Source organism: Helianthus annuus, chromosome 12 (assembly GCF_002127325.2).
Source record: "Helianthus annuus cultivar XRQ/B chromosome 12, HanXRQr2.0-SUNRISE, whole genome shotgun sequence".
NCBI lineage: Eukaryota > Viridiplantae > Streptophyta > Magnoliopsida > Asterales > Asteraceae > Helianthus > Helianthus annuus.
Window position 1 is genome coordinate 25682062 of NC_035444.2, and position 10390 is coordinate 25692451.

Consider the following 10390-nt stretch of genomic DNA (forward strand, 5'->3'; position numbering starts at 1 on the left):
CCGTAAATCTACTTAGAAAGTTCTCACTTTAAATGAAACAAACTTTGACGTCTCGCAATATACAAGTTGTTACAGGAGGAAAAAATCTGATTGCAACCACCCCTTATCGCCATGGTAAGTTGTAAAGTTTTCATTTAACAATGGGTTTTAAAGTATTGATTGTGAATGCCTTTTTTTACCTTCAGGAACTAACGAAGTGAACACCAAAGGAATTAAAGGTAATTTGCGAGATATGCAAGGGATTTGCAAGTTTGAGATTCACCCGGGTACTTTCGCTAACAGCCCACTTATTAGAAGAGGAGCCTTTGACCCGTCAATTAGAGGATGCAAAGAGAACGAGTTGGAGAAAGAGTTAAAAACATTTGAATTTGTTTTATACTCATAGCCTAGATTGATGAGTGGACCACAGAAGGGGTTTAATTTCAAAGTCACATATGTCAACTGCTAATGCTTCAACTAAGATCATTGTCTCAAAAGACAACGTATATTGGTGGTAATGATTCTATGGCATGCCTTAAACATGGTAAAGTAGTCGATTCTAAAAAAGACATCGAGAAAAAGAGCAAGTAATGAAGATGGTCAATACGAGGTATAGTAAAAGGGCTTATTGCAGAGACATTAGACATGAAGGTTCAAAAAGGAACTCAGGTACCTTAAGATAAATAGATCTCATAAGTTGTATCTCGTTATGAAATGCATGAAATCAAAATTAAAATCGATGTCGTTGTACTTTTGTATATAATGTAGCGATCGAAATGGTTAAACAATAAGTTCAAGATTTAAGATTTGCCTATGAAATAAAACATAGAAATGATTGGCCAAAAGCAAAAAGACGCAAATAAGGCAGAGTTTAATTCTCTAATGAAATGGAAAGTTTTTGATCAATAGTCTATACAATTGAAGTTGTAAAATATGTTGCATACAAACGGGTCTTTTATGCGAATCATGTGAAATTCAAATTAAGTGATATAATGCAAAATTGGTGGCATAAGAACTTTCGCAAAGACCCATAATTGATTATGAGGAGACGTATTCTTGTAACACCTCGAAATTTGTGTCCTATAATGTATTGACACGTGTCATAAGTTTACACGTGGTTATAGATACTAAATAAGGACTAAAGTTGACAAACATAGAAAGTATGTGAATTCGAGGGTTCAAAATGTTAAACGAGGGATAAATATACTGTACAGTAACCCTACAAGATGCTCGCACCTTCGAACGAATGAATCATGGATCATACGGAACGAAATGTGGAAGAAAGTGAGGAGTTACAAACTACAGGGGCCAAATGTGTCAACATGTTTAAGTTATACCTCTGAGTGACCCTTTGGCATACCCGAGGCTTTGTAATGGTAAATTATACTCACTAGAATGCGCGATATAAATTTCATAAAGTTTCGTTACCGAATGAGAAGGTTATGACCAAATTCGTTTAAGAAGGGTTAAAAGCGTCAAACATTGAAAGTTATGAATTTTCGGGTAATAATAAAATAACCGAGGATTAATAAGTCGGGTAAAAGTTACGAGGCCCTTATTCGTAAATAAAAAGGGCCCAAAACGCAAAGTTACCCCTTCGAAACGCCAAGAGCCGACGGTAATAATTGAAAAAGATTTGAAAATCTTACAGCAGGCCTCAGGTGGGCCGCGTAAAGGTTACAAAGGACCTTACGCGGGCCGCGCTGACAGTAGAAGATATGGGCTCTGACATTGTGATTCATACGGGGCACGTAAAGGTTAAGAGGACCCTTACGCGGGCCGCGTCAATGACCCAGATACAGAAAATGCGGACAGAAGCACTGTTGAGTGTTTTAACCGACATATGAGCCATTATTATGAGCATGGGCGCCCCCTAAACGTCCCCTAGCATTCAGGGACAGATGTTGATGATCTAAGAACACTTGTAGCCTTAGTTGTCAATGATCTAAGGTGTATGATTTACTATAAAAGGGCCATTAGTTGCAACAATGTTCTTCACACCTTCATTCTGCTTTCTTGATCACTTCTGGAGCTCAAGAACTCTCTCTTAGCATCTCTGGTCGTGTACTTAACTTCTGTAAGTGTGTTTAACCCTTTGTGGTTTAGTTTTTGCATAGTTATAGCTTAAAAGTCAATCCGTCGTAATTAACGATTGACTTAACGATTAATCACTAATGGTCCAGTGATTAGCCGAATCAAAGGTAGTTATATGTTGGTAATTATGTGAGCATTAAACCCTTAAAAGGGCACCCTCTGATTCCCACTCTAACTAGTCCAAATGTCGGGTCAAAGTTGCTTAGAAAAAGTCAACAGAATGCTAATTTTTGATTTAATGCATAATTAACAATATAGATGGCTTGTAACCTGTTTTATCACTCATATAACATGATAATAAGTATTATAACTAGTCTAAGCTTGTTTGATCCGACCATTTACTGTTTTGACCCGATTCGGAACCGAAAGTCGCAAAAGCTTTGACTTTTGCTTTGACTTCAGTTCTGACCCGTTATGGTATGATTTAGATATGCCTTAGGACTCTCCTAGGACCAGGTTACATGATGGTATAACTCTCTGTGACCGGTTCGTTGTTTGTCCGAGTCGTTTGCACATTTTCGTTATATGCTTAAATGTTGACCATAACGCCCTTTTGACTTTAAAACAAGAATTTTGGACATGTGAAAGGACAATAACCTTAGTTACTGATTTCTAAGCATGTCCCTAAAATTTCATGTCAATCTGAGGTCTAGAATAGGAGTTATGCTAATTAGCGCAATTAAGGAAACTTTAGTAATTAAACGGTGCAATTAGCATAAAGCCTATCTAAACCCAAATTTCGACACCAAATCTTTTACACACTGATGTAAAATAATATTTTGAGAATTTTAAAGATTTTTAATTATTTTTAACCTGCTCATAACCTACGGTTATGGCATTGATTCGGTAAATACCAAATATGCCCTTTTCGGACATAAAATGTGTTATACATGGTATTTTGACCCGAATCCAATTGCTACTGATTTCATATAGTAAATAAAGTATTTTAAACTTTATAACCTGTTCGGAAAACTCAGATTTCCTATAGAACTCGGAAACCTCTTTTATAATCTTTAAAATGACCAAAATACCCCTACGGGGCGTATGTTGGAATTAAAGTCGTTATGGGCATAATGGAAGGTATCCTACTGATACCACAACCTCTTTAGAGCATATTAACTTAGGAAACCTGTGTAGGACTCTTACGGTTACCCGTTACGCCTTTTACGCGTCCGGTTCGGTTTATGTAACTAGTTTACATAAACTAGCCAAAACGGGTCAAACCTTATCGTTTTTACTTCAAGTCCAGAATGTGTTTATATTACCCATATAAAACAAGTCTTTAAACTTGTCGGGTCCAAACCACATTCCATTCCCGGTTTTCGCCTTTCATGCGATTAAACCGTAATTATCCTTTGAAACTGACCGGTCTGAGCTAAGGCTAAATTAAAGACCCGTTAGGTTTCTAATAGGTTATTATAAACCTTCGCTCCAGAATAGGAGACCAGTAAAAGATACTTGCATTTGTTTGTTGAGGTTATTACTTGCTCAGATAAATACTTTTAACTTATTTCCCCTTATACGGGCTTGGGGTACGGTATATAAAATACCGCTTGGTCGGGCAATTGACCTTAACTCATTAGTAGATGGGTATTATCAATGTGACCCGTTTAAAAATATGGTTTTGTTTGTTTTACGCCTTTGGGAGCTTAATGACCATGTCCCGGATATCCTTGGCATCATTTTACGAAATGGCCACGACCTTGACACGCGGGTGTAGGTGTACACCCGACAATGTGTCCATATTTATAAAAGTATAACCGTTGGTTTTCCCGCCACGGTTTTATGCTATGTGGTGTGTCTATTAACCTTAAACCCGGCACGAACCGGGCGACTGAACGCATAGTGAACATGTAATTCTTTTACAAGATTAAATTTGATTAATTATCCCAAGTTATAAAAGTTTGTGCCTCGACTGAACGCATAGTGAACATGTAATTCAAGTCAATTTTATTAAACTTTTTAAAAGTGTCGGTTGAATGTATTTACCAGTGTAAACTGACGTATTTTCCTCAAAAAGATTAAATGCAGGTTCTACACGAAATAGGGTGGCCACTCCTTAGCATCGATAAAGTCTCGCAAGCTTGGGATGCCATTATCTGTTGAACATTATTTCTTATTTTATTTTGATCCCCTGTGGATTATTTCGGCTACTTGTGATACTTGGATATTACATTCGATGGTTGAAATATATCTATCTTTATGCTTCCGCTGTGCATTTAAATATTGTGTGGTTTGACTATATTGTTGCCAACTACGTCACGGTAATCCCCCACCGGGCCCACCGGTGAAACGTGTGGAAATCGGGGTGTGACAATTCTCCTGTGGTGGATGCATTGACTTTCAAATATCTTACTAGTCTGGTAATATATAAAGAGAGAATTAACATACGTCTTATGAATGTTATGTATCACTTGGTACTTAAAGTTTACATGAAAGTCCCTAAAGGATTTAAATTATCAAAGTCATGTACAATAAGTTCTCGAGAACACTTTGATCATTATACACATGTTCAGATTTGAATACTTTTTTGTTATTATTGCTAGGCGGAGCTCCCATATCATGGAAGTCAAAGAAGCAATCAGTTGTTTCTCGTACTTCGGGAGAAGCGGAGTATAGAGCAATGGCTACTACGGTAAGCGAAATTTTGTGGGTTTGGTGGTTGTTAACCGAACTCGATGAAACACAACATGGTGGAACAATTTTGTTTTGTGATAATGAAACTACTCGACATATAGCAAACAATCTAGTTTTTTACGAAAGAACAAAGCACGTGGAAATGGATTGTTATTTTGTTCGGGAACAGGTTGAATCAAAAGAGGTAGAGCCAAGGTACATTGAAACAAAACTTCAGATAACTGATCTTCTTACCAAACCACTTGGGACCAAGAAACTTCAAGAGCTACTTGTCAAGCTGGGCATGAAAGATTTATACGCTCTAGCTTGAGGGAGAGTTGGATATCGATTTAAAGAGTTGATGATTATCTTCTAATTTATCTCTTATTTTTAGGATCAAGTTGTTAGTTTGTTCCTATTTTTCTAGCTTTATCTTTTAAGCCTTTTGGCTATATGTATGTTTTTTCTATTCAGTTTCAATCAATAAAAAAAACACAGCTCTTGATCACCAGATTCTTCATTTAACAATATTAGAATTATCTTATCGTAACGCACACACATATACAACCTTGTTAAGGCATCGAATTTATAGGTTACGAATCAAACCTATAAAAACTTAAATAAATAAAGTTATTTTTATAGGGTTAAATTAAATACAAATTCTCTTAAAAATAAGAAGTCGTAACAAGGTATCAAACGGATTTCAATTAACCTAATTCAAACGGCATTGGAACCGTCTCATCGAATTCTACGATATGAGATTTTAGGTTTTCACTTTTGGATTTATAGCTTATAGATTTTATTATTTTTGTTTATATCGTTTTGTCTTTTTATTTAGCATTGTGTCTATCATAAATAATTGCGTCATTGTGTCTTTATTGTGACTCATTACATTATATTTTTCGGCATTGTATTATATTTTGCGATCTGTTATTTCTTTGTACACTTCTTAAATTTAAGAGATTTTGTAGAATAATTTTACGCTATGTATATTCTATCATTTATGTTTACCAATTAACAAACTTTTGTCCTCAATGTACAAATAAAACCGATACGTAAAATTAATCCGATGATTAGTGTGTGTTACTATTACTAATAGTAATAAACAATTAAAACGCTAGGTAATATAATACTATAATGAATATTTCCTTTAATAATGTTAGTGAAGATGAATTTAGAACATCAAGTGGACGTGCCGGAGTGGTTATCGGGCATGACTAGAAATCATGTGGGCTCTGCCCGCGCAGGTTCGAATCCTGCCGTCCACGTTTTATTCTTTTCGGTGTTTATCTTTTGAACGTATTTTGTTTTAACTTTCTTGTATGCATTATAATTTTGAAGTACCCTAGATAATCTTTTCAATGTGATTGGCCTAAGTATTATATAAAACTTTTAAATATACATCGTCATCTTCTCAGTTCTCACCCCTGCTGCTACCAAACACGGTCACGTTTCGTTTCAGCCGTATTCCACGATGGTTTGTTTAACTGGTCACTGCGGCAGTCGCGTTGACGGCGATGGTGGTTCTACATACCGTCAAAACAGAACCTATGTTGCAGTCACCGGTGGTGGATGAGGACGGTATAAGATGGGAATTATTAGAGTCGATCGCTGACCAAGTCATTGAGCGGTTTGCTAAGATGCCTGATGGTGTAAGCCAACAATATTATCATCTTTATTTCTTGTGGGGTGAAGACTCAAGAACCAGTCTGTCCGACCTGGTTAGAGTTATGACTTCAGATGAACAAGCAATGAACCTGCAAGATCACAATGAAACAACACACCGTTAGCCTCGTCACAGGGAGGGGGGCCTCTCTGTGACCAAACTCGGGCGTGAGAATAAGTGTTTGTGAGGAGAAAGTAGGTCAGGGAGAGAGAGAGGAGAGTTTAGAGAGAGAAAGTAGCAGTTATCCGTTTTTGGAGGTTTAAGTAGGGTATTTATAGTCTTTGGGTGTGCTGATGTGGCAAGTTAGTTAGGGTCGGACCAGTCACTGTCATGGCAGTTATGCTCGTGGGACCCAGTTTGTTATGGCGTATCACTATATTCGTTCGTTCCGTTTGTGGCTAAGGATCGGTCCGACCTCGTGTATTATGGCTCGGCTTTATGTCTGAAGATGATTCGGTCCGACCAAGGACGTATCCTCATCAAGTCCCCCTAGTCCGTAGTGTTTGTTTAGCAAAACTTCGAACTATTTGTCGGAGTGTTTTGAGGTCCGGGGTTTCCGTTGGCGGTTTTTATCAATTTCAAAATTTTAAATTGGGCGGTGACCTAGGTTTCGTGACCGTCGGTTTACTCTAGTTTTTCCATCTTGACGTGACGCTTGATGCGCGTCAGTCATCATGACGTGTCGTTTTTCTATTGGTTTCTTTGAGGCGGTGTATTTTACCTATAAAAAGGGCGAAAAAGTGACTTTTTATTTTCACTTTTTTACTTCATCTTCTTCACTTTCCCTTCTTCTCTGAGGTGAATTGGTTCGTTCAAACAGGTCAGTGCCCTTCTTTCTCTTATTATGGCGAACAAAAGCAACTTATCTGGTTGCTTTAATATTTTATCCCATAAAGGTTTAGATTGGTATATAGACAGTTATGCGATTCTTGCTTCGTTGCACCCTGTTCTTCCCAAAAAGAATACGCCTATCTATCCCTTCGTTCCGGGCAAGATAGGGATTTATACTCGTCTTTTTGACTACCGCAACTATCGTCTTCCTCTGACGAAGTTCTTGGTCGGGGTTTTGCTGTTCCATGAGGTTCACCTAACTCAGATGAACCCTTTTGGCCTTGCCAAGGTGTGTCATTTTGAGTTGGCTTGTCGTGGTTTGGGGTCCGACCCGGATTTGGATGTGTTCCGGGCTTTTAACAAGTTGAACCGATCCGGCAACTGGTATACTTTTGAAGTCAGAGACAAGAATTCTTGCTGTTACACATGGATTACTACAAGTATTAAAGACTGGAAGGATCACTTTTTCTTGGTTGATGACCGGTGCGTTCCGGAGTTCATGACATGGAGGTTGAAGAAGTCGAAACTCCCGCCTCCTCTTCCCGAAGACTTCGAATACAATACAAAGTTGTATGCCGATTTGATTAAGGAGGCCGGACGTATACAGAAATACCCGGAACACATCCTTGTCATGGGACGGATCAGCACGATTTGGGCCGAACCGGAGTGGTATCCTACCCTCAGATGGAATAAAGAGGGTCAGTTGTGCGGTGCTCTCTGTATTTACGTTGATTGTTTTATTTTTCTTTCTTCGTTTGATATTTCTGTTGGGTAATAGATATTATTCACCGTTTGTCTTCTTGTGCAGCTATGGGTTTAAAGGAAGCTTTACGGTTAAAGTCTTTTGACTCGAAGGAGCTTGACGTTCGGGCTACCAAAACTCCGAAAGGTGATCCTCCGTACTTGCACCTTGTACACGAGAATCTTTATCAGATTCGTGAGCCTGAAGCTCCTGGTGGTCAAGGTGGTTCGGTGGCTTGAGATGATTTGCCGGTTCAAGGTGGTTCGGGTTCTGCCCCCGTGGCAAGGGTGCTGAATGTCGCTCCGGTTCAAACGGTGGTTATGGGTGATGATGCTGAGGGTCGTAAGATCAGTTCGACAGGAACGAAGGGTTCTGGTTCCAAGTTTGTGATCGAAGACGAAGGGATCCACCTTTCCGTTGGGGACGCAGAGACGCATGTTAGTGGTGAAAAGGGAGGTGATGACAGGAATGAAAACGAGGATGATGAAGGAGATGAGAGAGAGCACCCTCAGGTTAGCCTAAAAAGAAAACGGGCCGCTTCGACCAAAGCTGACCCGAAGCCCAAGCAAGTGAAGAGAAAGAAGGCAGAATTCAAGACTATTACTCTTGACGATGATGACCAAGTTACCGAGTTCTCTACTGCCGGAGGCATACTGGAGAATTTAGATGCCCATCTCCATGGGGGCCGCACTCCGAGGGACCATCTTCTAAAAACTCCGTTAAGTCCACTATCTTTCGGAGGAGGGGGTGTTAAGGTTGTTACTGATATCTGTACATCCGATCCCAAAAAGACCGAACCTTCTCCTTCGGGTAAGTTCACCACGGGGGTTGCATCTAACGTATCTAGGCCGAGCCTTTCGCCAATTGATGGTGGGGACAGTGCCTCTTCCTCTCCTTTATGGTACGATACTGAAGCTATCTTCTTATCCCGGGAGTTAGGTTCGGGTGGCATGGAAGACATGGATTCAGCTCGTGCGTTGGAAAAATATGTACCGGAGTGGTCATTGGCGAACAAAGACAGGATTGTGGACGCTCTTTCGGCCAAGATGGCTTTATTTCATTTGGGAACCCCTGCCGAACATTCTTATTACCGAAAAATGAGCGGGCCGGAGATTGGGAATGCCCTGATGTTGAATCAAGCTCAATCGAATTCTCTAGTGGTAGAGACGTATAAGCGCTGGGTTGAATCGGAGTCATTGTGTCACAAACTTAAGCGTGAAATCGCTAATTTGAAGGGTGAAGGTGATGTTCGATCAAAGACGAAACAGGAGCTGGCTTCCCTCCGATCCCAGGTTGAACGCTTGAAAGGACAAGTTTCGGAGGCGAAAGAGGTCAACAAATCTTCCCAAGCTTCAGCCGCAGCTGCCCATGAGGCTCGGGATAAAGCTCTCTAGGACTTGGAAGCTTTCAAGAGAAAATTTGCCGATTTGGAGAAAAAACAAGCTAGCTCGGAGGAAAGGCATGCGGCGGAGTTGAAAGAGATGCAAACGTCGTATGATCAGCTCCTGGCCGATTACCATCGCTTGATAACCGGTACGTTTTGCAGACTATTTTTTGCATATATATTTTCTTTATCTTACTGAACTTTGCCTCTTCTTCAGCTAAAAGTGAGCTCGTGACAGGGCTGTCGAGTCACATAACGCAGTGATTGACGAAGCAAAAGGAATGCTATCCCGATGTGACACCGAGATGGTTGAGCTCTATGCTCAGACATCGGAGCTTATGCTTATGAAGCAGTGGTTTCTGACGGAGGGAGTTGCTTGGGTTGTGAAGCTGGTTCAGAAGAGCCCCGAGCTGGAGAAGGTCGTTGCCGACCTGGTTAACAACGTTAATGCAGTAGGGGCGAACGAGGGGATAAAGCAGGGTTTCAAGGCCGCACATGATTCGGTTTGCTCTGCTGAAGAAGTCCCGGGTTATGACGAGGGGGCTCAAAGCGCATTGGACGCTACGGTGAAGGCTTTCGATGAGCTCCAGATCTCTGTACTTGGAAAGGTTGCGGATTTGATAGACAAGCCCTTGTCCGTCATTCAACAAAAGAGCAAGCTTCCTATTGTCGAGGAGGATGACGATGTAATTGAAGTTTAGCACTTTTACGATGTAATCGTACAATGTTTCCTTTTCTTTTGGCATGTAATCCGTACAATTGATTTTGTTAAGAACATTTGACTAACATGTTTTGCATGAGATCGTGACTTTTGATAATCAGATATCCATTCCTGGCTACTTAGTTCTTAGTTTGCGTCCAAACTTCACTGTTCGTCCAGGTTTATTTCTCGGCTCACTTAAGTGACTGAGCTTTTTAGCAAGAAGCTTTTTGTTCACTTTCTATGCCTAGTAGATTTTTTTTTCTTTTTCGGTCGAACCGAATTGAGGGTGGACCGTTCGCTTAATAGATTTTATTGTTTTTTTAGAACTATTTAAGCCTTCTCGATCGGCGCGAGGCATGGGTCGAGGCCCGTTTA

General features: G+C 40.0%; 1 non-coding gene across 1 annotated transcript; it reads left to right on the top strand.

The window, feature by feature from the left end:
* Positions 1 to 5875: 5875 nt before the first annotated feature.
* Positions 5876 to 5957, top strand: TRNAS-AGA. Its single transcript has one exon. It is a non-coding gene; the product is annotated as a tRNA-Ser (tRNA).
* Positions 5958 to 10390: the final 4433 nt, after the last annotated feature.